The sequence below is a fragment of the Symphalangus syndactylus genome, chromosome 13, assembly GCF_028878055.3.
Source record: "Symphalangus syndactylus isolate Jambi chromosome 13, NHGRI_mSymSyn1-v2.1_pri, whole genome shotgun sequence".
NCBI classification, from domain to species: domain Eukaryota; kingdom Metazoa; phylum Chordata; class Mammalia; order Primates; family Hylobatidae; genus Symphalangus; species Symphalangus syndactylus.
In genome coordinates this window covers 89200177-89213565 of record NC_072435.2, presented here as the reverse complement: position 1 = coordinate 89213565, position 13389 = coordinate 89200177, and the positions used below count along the sequence as shown (strand labels likewise).

The 13389-nt window shown below is 39.3% G+C and overlaps 1 protein-coding gene across 2 annotated transcripts in view; it reads right to left on the bottom strand.

Moving 5' to 3' along the window:
* The window catches only part of CRADD (CASP2 and RIPK1 domain containing adaptor with death domain), a 367228-nt gene that overhangs the window by 153447 nt on the left and 200392 nt on the right, over nucleotides 1-13389 (bottom strand). The window lies entirely within an intron of this gene.

Sequence of the window (13389 nt, the reverse complement as noted above, 5' to 3'; positions counted from 1 at the left end):
GAGGCTCCACCCCGTCCTCCCTGTGTGCAGGTGGGCGTTATTCAGAAAGAATCAGTCGGGAAATAACAGGCTTCATCTGGGACCAGCAGTACGGTTTTTCAGCCTTCAGGCTGTATTAGGCTTGAAGGCAGGGTTTCGCCAGGGACCTCTGGCTGTCTCCTGTCTCTATCAATTTTGTTACCCTTCCTCTATGCATCCTTCTAGAAGGTACTAAGATCCCAAGGTTTAGATTCAGAAAGAAGTAGGAGATTCTGCTTAGGCCTTACAGCTTTTCATTTTTAGTTAAAACTTGTAATGGAGGTTATTGGATGGTGGCTCAATTCGTAAAATGCAGTACTTTGTTATTTGACTTATGTCCTCTGCCTGTCTCTGGAGAACTGTGGTAGGCAGCCTCCCGAGACAGTCTCCAATGAGCCTCCGCTCCTGGTATTCATACCCTTTTTTAGTCCTGTCTCACCTGTACCAGGGTTGATCTGTGTGATCAAAAAACTATGGCAGAAGTGCTGGTGTGTCACTTCTGAGGCTGAGACTCTGCAGCCGCCATCTTGGCTGCTCTTTCTCTTGGATCACCCTCTCGCCACATCCTGAGAAAACTCCTGGAGAGGCCTATGGGATTCCATTCTCGGAACGTACCCTTCATTGTCTTTATATGAATCATTGCTTGACATTCCCTTGCTCCTTTTTATTTTGTTTTAGAGACAAGGTCTCACTCTGTCACCCAGGCTGAAGTACTGTGGTATGATCCTAGCTCACTGCAGCCTAGGACTCCTGGGCTTAACAGATCCTCCAGCCTCAGCCTTCGAAGTAGCTAGGACTACAGGCATGTGCCACCACGCCAGTCTAAGGTGGTGTTTTTTTGTTTTGTTTTGTTTTTGAGATGGGATCTTGCTATATTGCCCAGGCTGATGTCAAACCCCTGGCCTCAAGCGATCCTCCCACCTTGGCCTTCTAAAGCGCTGGGATTACAGGAGTAATTACAGGAGCCCCCATGCTCAGCCTTTCTCGCTCCTTGAGGTCAGAGATGGACTATTTCTTACTTGTCTTTAAATTCTTAATGTCTTATGTGGTACCTGACCCATATTACTATCTCAATAAATGATTATTCAGTAAAAGAAAGAAGGAGATTTAGTTTTATATTTAGCTTATAGTAATACTTCATATTTTAAATGTCAAAAGTGTAGGGTTTGAATTTCTTTTGGTAGGAAGCCAAATGTAGCAGTTTACATTAAATTTTATAGACACTATAGATTGCTGAATAAGTCCACATGTGGAAGTAAAAGAGAAGTCTAAGAAACCTCTTGGACTTAAATATGGGTTTTTATATTATCTTCAAACTTGCCCTCATAATTTTAGTTCCACCATGTACGATAGAGTGATCTCGTCTTCACAGTGGAGAACCTTTTCTCCCTCCTTTGTCCATATGCCTAATTAAATTATATCCCATGTTAATCAAATTATGCTTAATTATGCTGAATATTTTGTCCCCAAAGATATATTAATTCCAAGTCTCTTCGTGTTGCCACTTTGGGTCTGTTTTTACTCAATTACACAATCCCCTGAGACAATCAGATGTTAATTCCAAAGACTGAGGGTACCCTTGAGAATCACAGAATGGAAAGGAAATGGAAAGGAAAGGAAGAGAATGGAAAGGAAACCACAAAGGCCAGTTCCATCTTTAGTGTCTCCTAACTCTGGAATCTCAAGCTTCACCTGACATTGAGCCAAAGGCTCCAGGAAACCTGCTTCCCTCTTTGTGTGCATTTCATCTCCTTCCCTTGAAGGCAACGCTGTCTTCAGAAGTTGATCGGTTGATTTATGTATAGGTATTGAAAAGTTCAAAAACGTTAAATCAGAAAGAGGCCACATTGATTTTAACGGTGAGTAAGAAGAAAAGTGAGAGTTACCCAGCCAAGAAGAAAGAGGTATAAATAGACATTATATTCATGATGTATCTCAAAAACAAGGCCCTCTATACAAATCTTTTATATACAAATTTAGGTATGTATGAGTGTTTAAGACACACACACACACACACGGGGGTGGGGGGAGAGTGTGTGTGTGTGTATAATATGTATATATTTTTCTTTTTCCATTTTTTTTTTTTGAGACAGAGTTTCACTCTGTCATCCAGGCTGGAGTACAGTGGCACAGACTCGGCTCACTGCAACCTCCGTTTCCCGGGTTCAAGTGATTCTCCTGCCTCAGCCTCCTGAGTAAGCTGGGATCACAGGTACCTGCCACCACGCCCGGCTAATTTTTTGTATTTTTAGTAGAGACGGGGTTTCACCATGTTGGCCAGGCTGGTCTCGAACTCCTGACCTTGTGATCCACCTGCCTTGGCCTCCCGAAGTGCTGGGATTACAGGCATGAGCCACCGTGCCTGGCCTTTTTATATATATATATATATATATATTTTTGAAACGGAGTCTTACTCTGTCACCCAGGCTGCAGTGCAGTGGCGAGATTTCAGCTCACCACAACCTCTGCCTCATGGGTTCAAGCGATTCTCCTGCCTCAGCCTCCCAAGTAGCTGGGACTACAGACACATGCCACCAAGCCCAGCTAATTTTTATATTTTTAGTAGAGATGGGGTTTCACCAGGCTGGCCAGGTTAGTCTCAAACTCCTGACCTCTGGTGATCCGCCTGCCTCGGCCTCCCAAAGTGCTGGGATTACAGGCGTGAGCCACCGCGCCCAGCCTATATATTTCAATCACTCACATCTTTGGTGTAGGGTATAATGTTTTCATATCCTTGTGAGATAATCTCCAAGGGAGACACTTTATCAGACCACACAGTTCGGTTTATCTAGTTTCTGAAGATTAGTCTCAGGGGCAACTTTATATAATAAATGCTGACTGTATAGTACAAGTCTTCTCTACTTAAATCAAAAGTCCAAATTGTGACCCAGTAATACCAATAGTACCTTCTCTACTGCACATGCTTATAACTGCATATGTGGAGTGAGGGAGCCAGTTCTTTTGAAAACGTTCATCCCTCCCTCTTTCTAAGTGATTCTAGGATTTAAATGTGTGACAAACAAAAAGAAGAAAAGAAAAACCATTTTCTTGGAAGCTGCAAAGGATTGATTCCCCCCGCCCCCCACTTTTTTTTTGAGAGCTGCAGAACACACAAAAAATAAGACGTGTTTCTAAAAAGCTCTGACATATCTATTAGCCACAATCTTTTTTTGTGTGCTAAAAAAAACAGCCACAAAATACTGCTGCTGCCAAACAAAAAAAACAAAACAAAACAAAAAAAGTGCTGCCTGAACCTTTCTTAACTGCCTCCTTGCCAGATGACTTAGTCTTTCTTAAATCCTCATCAGAAGATAAGATCTTTGTTGCTTTGGGGCAGGTAGGGCAAGGGTGGTTTGATTGACTTTGTCACCTAGATGTGGTCACAGAGATATCAGAGGTTGACAGTGTAGCTACTTGGTTAAAAATGACAACCATCTAAAGAAAAGTACACAAATAGTGTCTACACTTTCTTGAAACTGGGAGTTGGCTTTCTTGGACCCTTCCCTCCAGCTTCAAAAAAGGAATTGCTAAATGCTCAATTTGGTGTTTGCCTAAGGGTGGCTAAACAAGCTGCCTAGTGAGGTGTTTGTCCTTATTTCTGAGAAGGAAAGCCTTTCACTCAGTTTGGTTCTAATAAAAACAAATCTACTGAAACCAGAGCAAGGAACGAACTTATCAACAAAGGTCAACTAGAAAAAGTACTGATTCTGAAAATAGAGTTTTCTGCCAAAGCTTGGGAGCAACTGAAAGGCAGAAAGAGATCTTTTGGGTTCCAAAGAAGACCTGAAGAAATCCACCTATCTGACTGATCTCCAGACATCAGGGAGTGAAGCAAAATTTGTAGAGACAGTCCTTCTTTTGAAGCATGGTAGGGGTTGGGATGTACCGGGGAGAGTGAGGGGATGAGATGCTCTTCTATTCACATGCTCCAAAAGTGGCACTTCCAAACCATATTTTTAAAAGTCACACTGATTAGGGGATCATGGAAAATGTTAGAAGCAGCAAAATGAAAAAGCAAGATGGTGAGCTGCGCAGTCCCATTCCTAGACTTGCTCCTTGATGTTAGAATTATGACTAGGACTCTGATTTCTCCCGCCAATCTCCAAAGAAACTCCAGTTACAGAGCCAGAACCAATGTAGGAATAATTGTATTCAAAGCCTTCCTTTGGGGAGTGGAAATGACTTCTTTTGTTTATAGAGTCATAAAGAACATCTGAACTCCACTAGCTCTTCCTCTTCCACTTGAAGCAAAAAAAAAAGGGGGGGTTGGTTCAAGGTGGTGCACTAAGCCAACATGCTTTCTCCTTTCCAGATCCCAGTGAAATGTGATCCATAATATAAGACTAAGTCCTAGACATTACCTAGAAAATGCCAGTTGAGGGGAGCTGAAGAATTTCTGGATGGTAGTAGGCTGACAGGAATACCAAAGCACTGAGAAACACACAGTCCACCACAGTGAAGGAGGGGGCTGCTGGATAAATAATTCTCCAGCCTGTAAACTTCACTGGGACAAGTTACCACCTGTTGTATTCATTACTGTATTATTTCTGCCTTGCATAGCTCCTGGCATAGAGTAGGTGTTTGATATTACCATCAAATCTGAATATGCTAATTTTCTCAAGAGAAAAATAAACCCAAGGCCAACAGGGCAGGGTAGAAGTGTATTGTAGGATGCTTGACAAGATAGTCAAAGTGCCAGGCTAGTGCCCTACCTCTCCCAGTGGCACATAGAGCAACTAGTTATTGTGTTTGCTCCCAGGGTCTCTGAGTAAAGGATCGTCATGGGAGACCCTTAGAATAAGAACTGGGGCCATAGAGAAAAGTAGAGCATTGCTCCAGTTATTATTGAACTGTTAATTAAGGAAAGACACAACTTGGGACAGGTGTGAAATGCCCTGAGGTGCTCTAAAAGGTAACTTTCCCTACTTGTTTATTTGAGGCCAAGCTGCTGGCCTCCCCCACCTGCCCATGAACCTTGGAGTAAAACACATGTGTTACAGTTAGTCACCACATTTAGGGGGCAGACGTGGCAAGAGATGTTGGAAGGGAACCTAAACAATTGGTGAGGAAAGGAGACCAGTTACCAATGCAGATCAATTTATATTTGAAAAGGAATAACTGAGAATCACCAGACCTTAGAACCAACCTTATAGCCTGAAAGCTGAATGAGTAGAGAATTAAATTCTGAGGAGAGAGCAAATGCAGGCAGCCAAAGAGAACATTCAAGTAATTTTATTAAGCTTCCTGAGATAAAATTCTTATTAGATCCATAAAAAAAGAGCTGTAGACAAAGTAGCAATCAGAGAAAAAGAGATCTTTAAAACCTAAAAATATGATTAACAAATTATAGAAACTCAATACCAGAAATGAAGTACAGAACAGATACAATTGAAAAGAGAACTAGTGATTTGGAAGACCAAATCAAGGTATTCTCTCTGAATATAGTGCAAAAAGCTACAGAAAAAAATTATGAGGAAAAAAGACAAAGAATATAGAAGATTCAGAAGAAAAAAATCTGCTTAATAAAAATTGTGGGAGATTTGGAGGCAGAGCAAGATGGTGGAATAGAAAGTGCCACCTATCTTCCCCCCAGCAAGAACACCAATTTAACAATGATCTACACAGAAAAAAAAACACTTTCATCAGAACCAAAAATCAGGTGAGCCCTCATAGTACCTGGTTTTATCTTCATTCTGATGAAAGAGCCACTGAAGAGATAGAAAAAAACTGTCTTGAATTGCCAATGCCACCCTTCCCCAGTGTGCTGTCAGGTTAGAGCAGAAAGGGAAACAGGACCAAACTCAGCTAACACCCACCCATGGAGGAGGCATTTAAACCAGCCCTAGCCAGAGAGAATCCCAGTGGTCAGAACTTGAGTTCCCACAAACCTCACCACCATGGGCTACAGTGCTGTGTTTCTAAATAAACTTAAAAGGCAGTCTAGGCCATAAGGACTGGAAGACTGAGCGAATCCTAGTGCTGAACAAGGCCTAAAGAGAGTGGACTCGGGGTGGGGCATGTGACCTACTGAGACACCAGTTGGGGCAGCCAAGGGAGTGCTGGCATCATCCCACCCTACCCCAGGCTATACAGTTCATGGCTCCAAAAGATACCCCTTCCTTCTGATTCCGGTGAGAAGAGGGAAGAGTGAGGAGTACTGTGTCTTGCATCTTGGATACCAGTTCAGCCACAGCAGGAGAGGGCACTAATCAGGGTCCTGAGGACTTCTTTCCAGGTCCTAGCTCCCAGATGACATTTCTAGACATACCCTGGGCCAGGAGGGAACCCACTCCGCAGTAACACTGTGGTTCTTGCAGACTCATAGAGGTATTGCCTTGATGGTCTTGGAAAAATCAGGGAGAACTATCTGGATTACCAGGCAGAGACTCTTGTTCTCTTCCCATACTTACTCCTGTACTTTCCTTACTTGAAGGAAAGGACCCAGTCCTGGCAGCATTCATCACCTACTAATTGAAGAGCCCTTGGGCCCTAAATAACCAGCAGCAACACCCAGGTAATATGCTGGGGGCCTCGGGTGGGCCTCTGAGACTGGCTGGCTTCAGGTGAGACTCAGGACATTACCAGTTGTGGTGGCTGTGGGGCAAAACTACTTCTGCTTGAGAAAAGCAGAGGGAAAAGCAAAGGGAACTCTGTCTTGCAACTTAGGTACTAGCACAGCCACAGGGGGATAGAGCACCAAGCAGGCTCTTGGAGCCCTCAACTCCAGGACTTGACTTTTGGATGGCATTTCTGGACCTGTCCTGGGCCAGAGGGGAGCACATGGCCCTAAAGAGTAAGTCCCAGGCCAGGCAGCATTCACCATAAGCTGACTTAAGAGCCCTTGGGCCTTAAGAAAACATGGGTGGTAGTCTGGCAGTACTCTTTATGGCCTGGAGTGGCAGTGGCTACAGAGTGAGGCTCCTCTGCCTTTGGAAAGGGAAAGGAAGAGGAGGAAGGACTGCATCTTGTGCACTGATCTGCACCTTGTGGTTTGAGTGCCAGCTCAGCTGCAGTACAATAGAACACCAGGTAGACTTCTAAGGTTTTTGACTGTATTCCCTGACTCCTGTACAGCACCTCTGGACCCACCTGGTGTCTGTGAGACTTTGCCACCCTGAAGGGAAGGTCACAGGCCTGGCTGGCTTTGGCATCAAGTGATCAAAGAGCCCTAGGGTTTTGAGTGAACATAGGCAGTAGCCAGGGAGTGGTTACATCAGGCCTTTGGTGAAATCCAGTGCTGTGCTGGCTTCAGGTGTGATCCACAGCAGTCATAGTGGTGGTAGCCACAGAGGTTCTGGTGTCACTACACCCCAGCTTTAGGTGGCTCTGAACAAAGAGAGACTCTGTTTGTTTGGGAGTAAGTATGGGAAGAGAACAAGAGTCTCTGCCTGGTACTCCAGATAATTCTCCTAGATCTTGTCCAAGGCCATCAAGGCAGTACTTCTATGAGTCTGCAAGAACCACATTGTTACTGGGCTTGGGGTGCCCAGTGAAGCAGATATGGCTTAGATCACAACACCCAGGTTCTTTCAAATATCTGAAAAGCCTTCCCAAGAAGGACAGCTACAAATAAGCCCAGACAGTGAGGTCTACAATAAATACCTCACTCTTCAATGTCCAGACACTAAAGAACATCTATCAACACCATCCAGGGAAACATGACCTCACCAAATGAAATAAATAAGGCACCACGGACCAATCCTGGAAAAATGGAGATATGTGACCTTTCAGGCAGAAAATTCAAAATAGCTGTGTTGAGGATACTCAAAGAAACTCAAGATAACACAGGGAAGGAATTCAGAATTCTATCAGATAAATTTAACAATGAGATTGAAATAAGAAGAATCAAGCAAAAATTCTGAAGCTGAAAAATGTAATTGGTATACTAAAGAATGCATCAGAGTCCTTTAATAGCAGAATGGATCAAGCAGAAGAAAGAATTGGTGAGGTTGAACACAGGCTATTTGAAAATACAGTCAGAAGAGACAAAAGAAAAATGAATAACAATGATGCACACCTATAGGATCTAAAAAATAGCTTCAAAAGGACAAATCTAAGAGTTGTTGGCCTTAAATAGGAGGTAGAGAAAGAGATAGGGTAGAAAGTTTATTCAAATGAATAATATCAGAGAACTTCCCAAACCTAGAGAAAGATATCAACATTCAAGTACAAGAAGGTTATAGAACACCAAGCATATTTAACCTAAAGAAGACTACCTCAGGGCATTTAATAATCAGACTCCCAAAGGTCAAGAATAAAGAACGGATCCTAAAAGCAGCAAGAGAAAAGAAACAAATAACATACAATGGAGCTCCACTATGTCTGGCAGCAGACTTTTCAGTGGAAATGAAAAGAGAAATAGCCCAGGAGAGAATGACATGACATATTTAAAGTGCTGAAAGAAGAAAATAAACTTTTACCCTAGAATAGTATATTTGGCAAAAATATCCTTCAAATATGAAAGAGAAATAAAGACATTCCCAGACAAATAAAAGCTGAGGGATTTCATCAACACCAGACCTGTCCTATAAGAAATGCTAAAGGGAATACTTCAATCAGAAAGAAAGGAACATTACAAGTTATCACTTGAAAGTACAAAACTCACTGGTAATGGTAAGTACACAGAAAAACACAGACTATTTTAACATTGTAATTGTGATATGTAAACTACTCTTATCTTGAGTAGAAAGATTAAATGATGAACCAATAACAAATAATAATGACAACAGCATTTCAAGACATCATCAGTACAATAAGATATAAATAGAAACAACAAAAAGTTAAAAAGCAAGGGGACAAAGTTAAGGTGTAGAGCTTTTATTAGTGTTCTCTTTGATTGTTTGTTTACGAAAACAGTGTTGTTATCAGGTTAAAATAATGGGACATAAGATAGTATCTGCAAGCTTTGTGGTAACCTCAAACCAAAAAAACATATAATGGAGACACAAAAAATAAAAAGCAAGAAACCAAATCTTACCTCCAGAGAAAATCACCTTCACTAAAGGAAGACAGGAAGGAAAGAAAGACGAAAGAGAAGACCACAAAACAACCAGAAAACAAATAACAAATTGGGAGAAGTAAGTCTTTATTTATCAATAATAACATTGAATGTAAATTGACTAAACTCCCCAATCAAAAGACATAGACTGGATGAATGGATGAAAAAACAAGACCCATTAATATGTTGCCTACAGGAAACACACTTCACCTCTAAAGACACACATAGACTGAAAATAAAAGGATGGAAAAAAAACAAAAATCAGCAGGAGTTGCTATAGTGCCATCAGACAAAATAGCTTTCAAGCCCAAAATTATAAGAAGAAACAAAGAAAGTCACTAAATAGTGTTAAAGGGGTCAATTCAGCAAGAGGATATAACAATTTTAAATATATATGGACTCAACACTGAAGCATCCAGATATATAAAACAAATATTAGAGCTGAAGAGAGAGATACGTCATAATACAATAACAGCTGGAGACTTCAACACTCCACTTTCAGCATTGGACAGATCTTCCAGACAGAAAATCAACAAAGAAATATCAGACTTAATCTGCACTGTAGATCAAATGGATCTAGTAAATATTTACAGAACATTTCATCCAACGGTTACAGAATACATATTTTTTTTCCTCAGCACATGGATCATTCTCAAGGATAGGCCATATGTTAGGTCACAAAACAAGTCTTACAACATTAAAAAAAATTGAAATAATGACAAGCGTCTTCTCTCATCACAATGGAATAAAACTAGAAATCAATAACAAGAGGAATTTTGGAAACTTTACAAATACATGGAAATTAAACAATATGCTCCTGAATTACCAGTGGGTCAATGAAGAAATTAAAAAGGAAATTAAAAAAATTTCTTGAAACAAATGATACCAAAACCTATGGGATGCAGCAAAATTAGTACTAAGAGGGAAACTTACAGCTATAAGTGCTTACATCAAAAAAGAGGGAAAACTTCAAATAAGCAATCTAACAATGCATCTTAAAGAACTAGAAAAGCAAGAGCAAACCAAACCCAAAATTGGTAGAAGAAAAGAAATAATAAAGATCAGAACAGAAATAAATGAAACTGAAATTAAAAAAATACAAAAATCAATGAAACAAAAAGTTGATGTTTAAAAAAGTTAAACGAAATTGACAACACTTTAGCCAGACTAAGAAAAAAAGAGAAGAGATGCAAATAAAATCAGAATTGAAAAAGGAGACATTACAACTGACACAACAGAATTTCAAAGGATCATTAGTGGCTACTATGAGCACCAAATGCCAATAAATTGGAAAATCTATAAGAAATGGACAAATTCCTAGAAAAATACAACCTACCAAAATTAAATCAGGAAGAAACCCAAAACCTTAACAGACCAATAACAAGTAATGAAATAGAATCCATAATAACAAGTCTCCCAGTAAAGAACAGCCCAGGACCTAATGGCTTCACTGCTGAATTCTACCAAACATTTAAAGAAGAACTAATACTAATCCTACTCAAACTATTCTGAAAAATAGAGGAGGAGGGACTACTTCCAAACTCATTCTACAAGGCCAGTATTATCTTGATACCAAAACCAGACAAAGACACACATACACACACACACACACACACACACAATGAAAAACAAAACACTACAGGCCAATATCTCTGATGGATATTTACGCAAAAATCCTCAACAAAACACTAACAAATTGAATTCAACAATACATTAGAAAGATCATTCATCACGATCAAATGGGGTTTATCCCTGGGATGCAAGGATGGTTCAACATATGCAAATTAATCAATGTGATATATCATATCCACAGAATGAAGGGTAAAAACTATATGATCATTTCAATTGATGTTGAAAAAGCATGCAATAAAATTGAACATCTCTTCGTGATTAAAAACCCTCAAAAAACTGGGGAAAGAAGAAATATACTTCAACATAATAAAAGTCAGATACGAAACACCCACAGATAGTATAATACTGAATGTGGAAAAACTTAAAGCATTTCCTATAAGCTCTAGAACAGGATAAGGATGTGCCCACTTTCACCACTGTTATTAAACATAGTACTAGGAGTCCTAGCTACAGCAATAAGACAAGAGGAAGATATAAAGGTCATCCAAACTGGAAAGGAAGAAGTCAAACTATCCTTGTTTGCAGATAACAGGATCTTACATTTGGAAAAACCTAAAGACTCCACAAAGAAACTATTAGAACTGATAAACAAATTCAGTAAACTTATAGGATACGAAATCAACATACAAAAATCAGTAGCATTTCTATATGCCAACAGTGAGCAATCTGAAGAAGAAATGAAAAAAGTAATCCCATTTACAGTATCCACACATAAAATTCAACACCCAGAAATAAACTTAACCAAAGAAGCAAAATATGTTTATAATGAAAACTATAAAACACCGATGATAGAAATTGAAGAGGACACCAAAAAAAGAGAAAAATATTCTATGTTCATAGATTGGAAAAATCAATATTGTTAAAATATTCATACTACCCAAAGCAATCTATAGATTCAAAGCAAATGCTATCAAAATACCAATGATATTCTTCACAGAAATAGAAAAAAAAATCCTAAAATTTATACAGAACTACAAAAAGAGCCAGAATAGCCAAAGATATCCTAAGCAAAAAGAACAAAACTGGAGGAATCACATCATCTGACTTCAAATTGTACTACAGAGCTATAGTAACCAAAACAGTATGGTACCAGCACAAAAACAGACACATAGACCAATGGAACAGAATAGAGAACCCAGAAACAAATACACACACCTAGGATGAAAACACTTTTTGACAAAGGTGCCAAGTATATACACTGGGGAAAAGATAGTTTCTTCAACAAATGGTGTTAGGAAAACTGGATATCCATATGCAGAAGAGTGAAACTAGACCCCTATCTCTCACCATATACAAAAATCAAATAAAAATGGATTAAAGACTTAAATCTAAGACCTTGAACTATGTTTTCTACTACAAGAAAGCATTGGCAAAAATCTCCAGAACACTGACCTGGGCAAAAATTTATTGAGCAATACCCCACAAGCAAAGGCAACCAAAGTAAACAGGTACAAATGATACCACATCAAGTTAAAGAGCTTCTGCACAGCAAATGAGACAATTAACAACGTGAAGAGACAACCCAGAGAATGGGAGAAAATATCAGCAAACTACCCATCTGACAAGGGATTAATAAGAATATATAAGGATTCCAACTCTATAGGAAAAATCTAATAATTCATTCAAAAAAAAGGGCAAAAGACTTGAATAGACATTTGTCAACAGAAAACATACAAATGGCAAACAGGCATATGAAAAGGTGCTCAACATTATTGATCATTAGAGAAATACAAATTTAAACTACAATGAGATATCATCTCATCCCAGTTAAAATGGCTTATATCCAAAAGACAGGCAATAACAAATGTTGGCCAGTTTGTAGAGAAAAGGGAACACTCATACACTGTTTGTGGGGATGTGAATTAGTACAACCACTATGGAGAATAGTTTGGAGGTTCCTCAAAAGCTAAAAATTGAGCTACCATATGATCCATCAATCCCACTGCTAGGTATATACCCAAAAGAAAGAAAATCCATATATCAAAGAGATATCTGCACTCCTATGTTTGTTGCAGCACTGTCTACAATAGCTAAGATTTGTAAGCAACTTAAGTGTCCATCAACAGATGAATGGATAAAGAAAATGTGGTACATATACACAATGGAGTACTATTCAGCAATAAAAAGTAATGCAAATCCAATCATTTCCAACATGGATGGAACCAGAGATCATTATGAAGTGAAATAAGCCAGACACAGAAAGACAAACATTGCATGTTCTCACTTATTTGTGGGTTCTAAAAATCAAAACAATTAAACTCCTGGACATAGAGGGTAGAAGGATGGTAACCAGAGGCTGGGAAGGTCGTGGGGAACTGTGGGAGAGGTGAAGGATAGTTAATGGACACAAAAATAACAGGAAGAATGAATAAGACCAACTATTTGATAGCAAAACAGGGTGACTATAGTCAATAATAACTTAATTGTACATTTTAAAATAACTTAAAGAGTAATCAGATTGTTTGTAACTCAAAAGATAAAGACTCGAGGGGATGAATACCCCATTACCTACCTATATACCTATACCTACACCTACTACATGTACCCACAACATTTTTTAAAAAATGTTTCTATTTAATGTGAGGCAGGATAAACAAAGATTCACATTTATTTTAAAAATTATAGGAGAGCATGGATAAGATGACATGCAGTCATTAGTAGAGAAACACCCACTATATCACTTGACTAGCCTAAGTAAATAAATGAATATTAAGTCGTTAGGTTAAAATTTAAAACCCAAT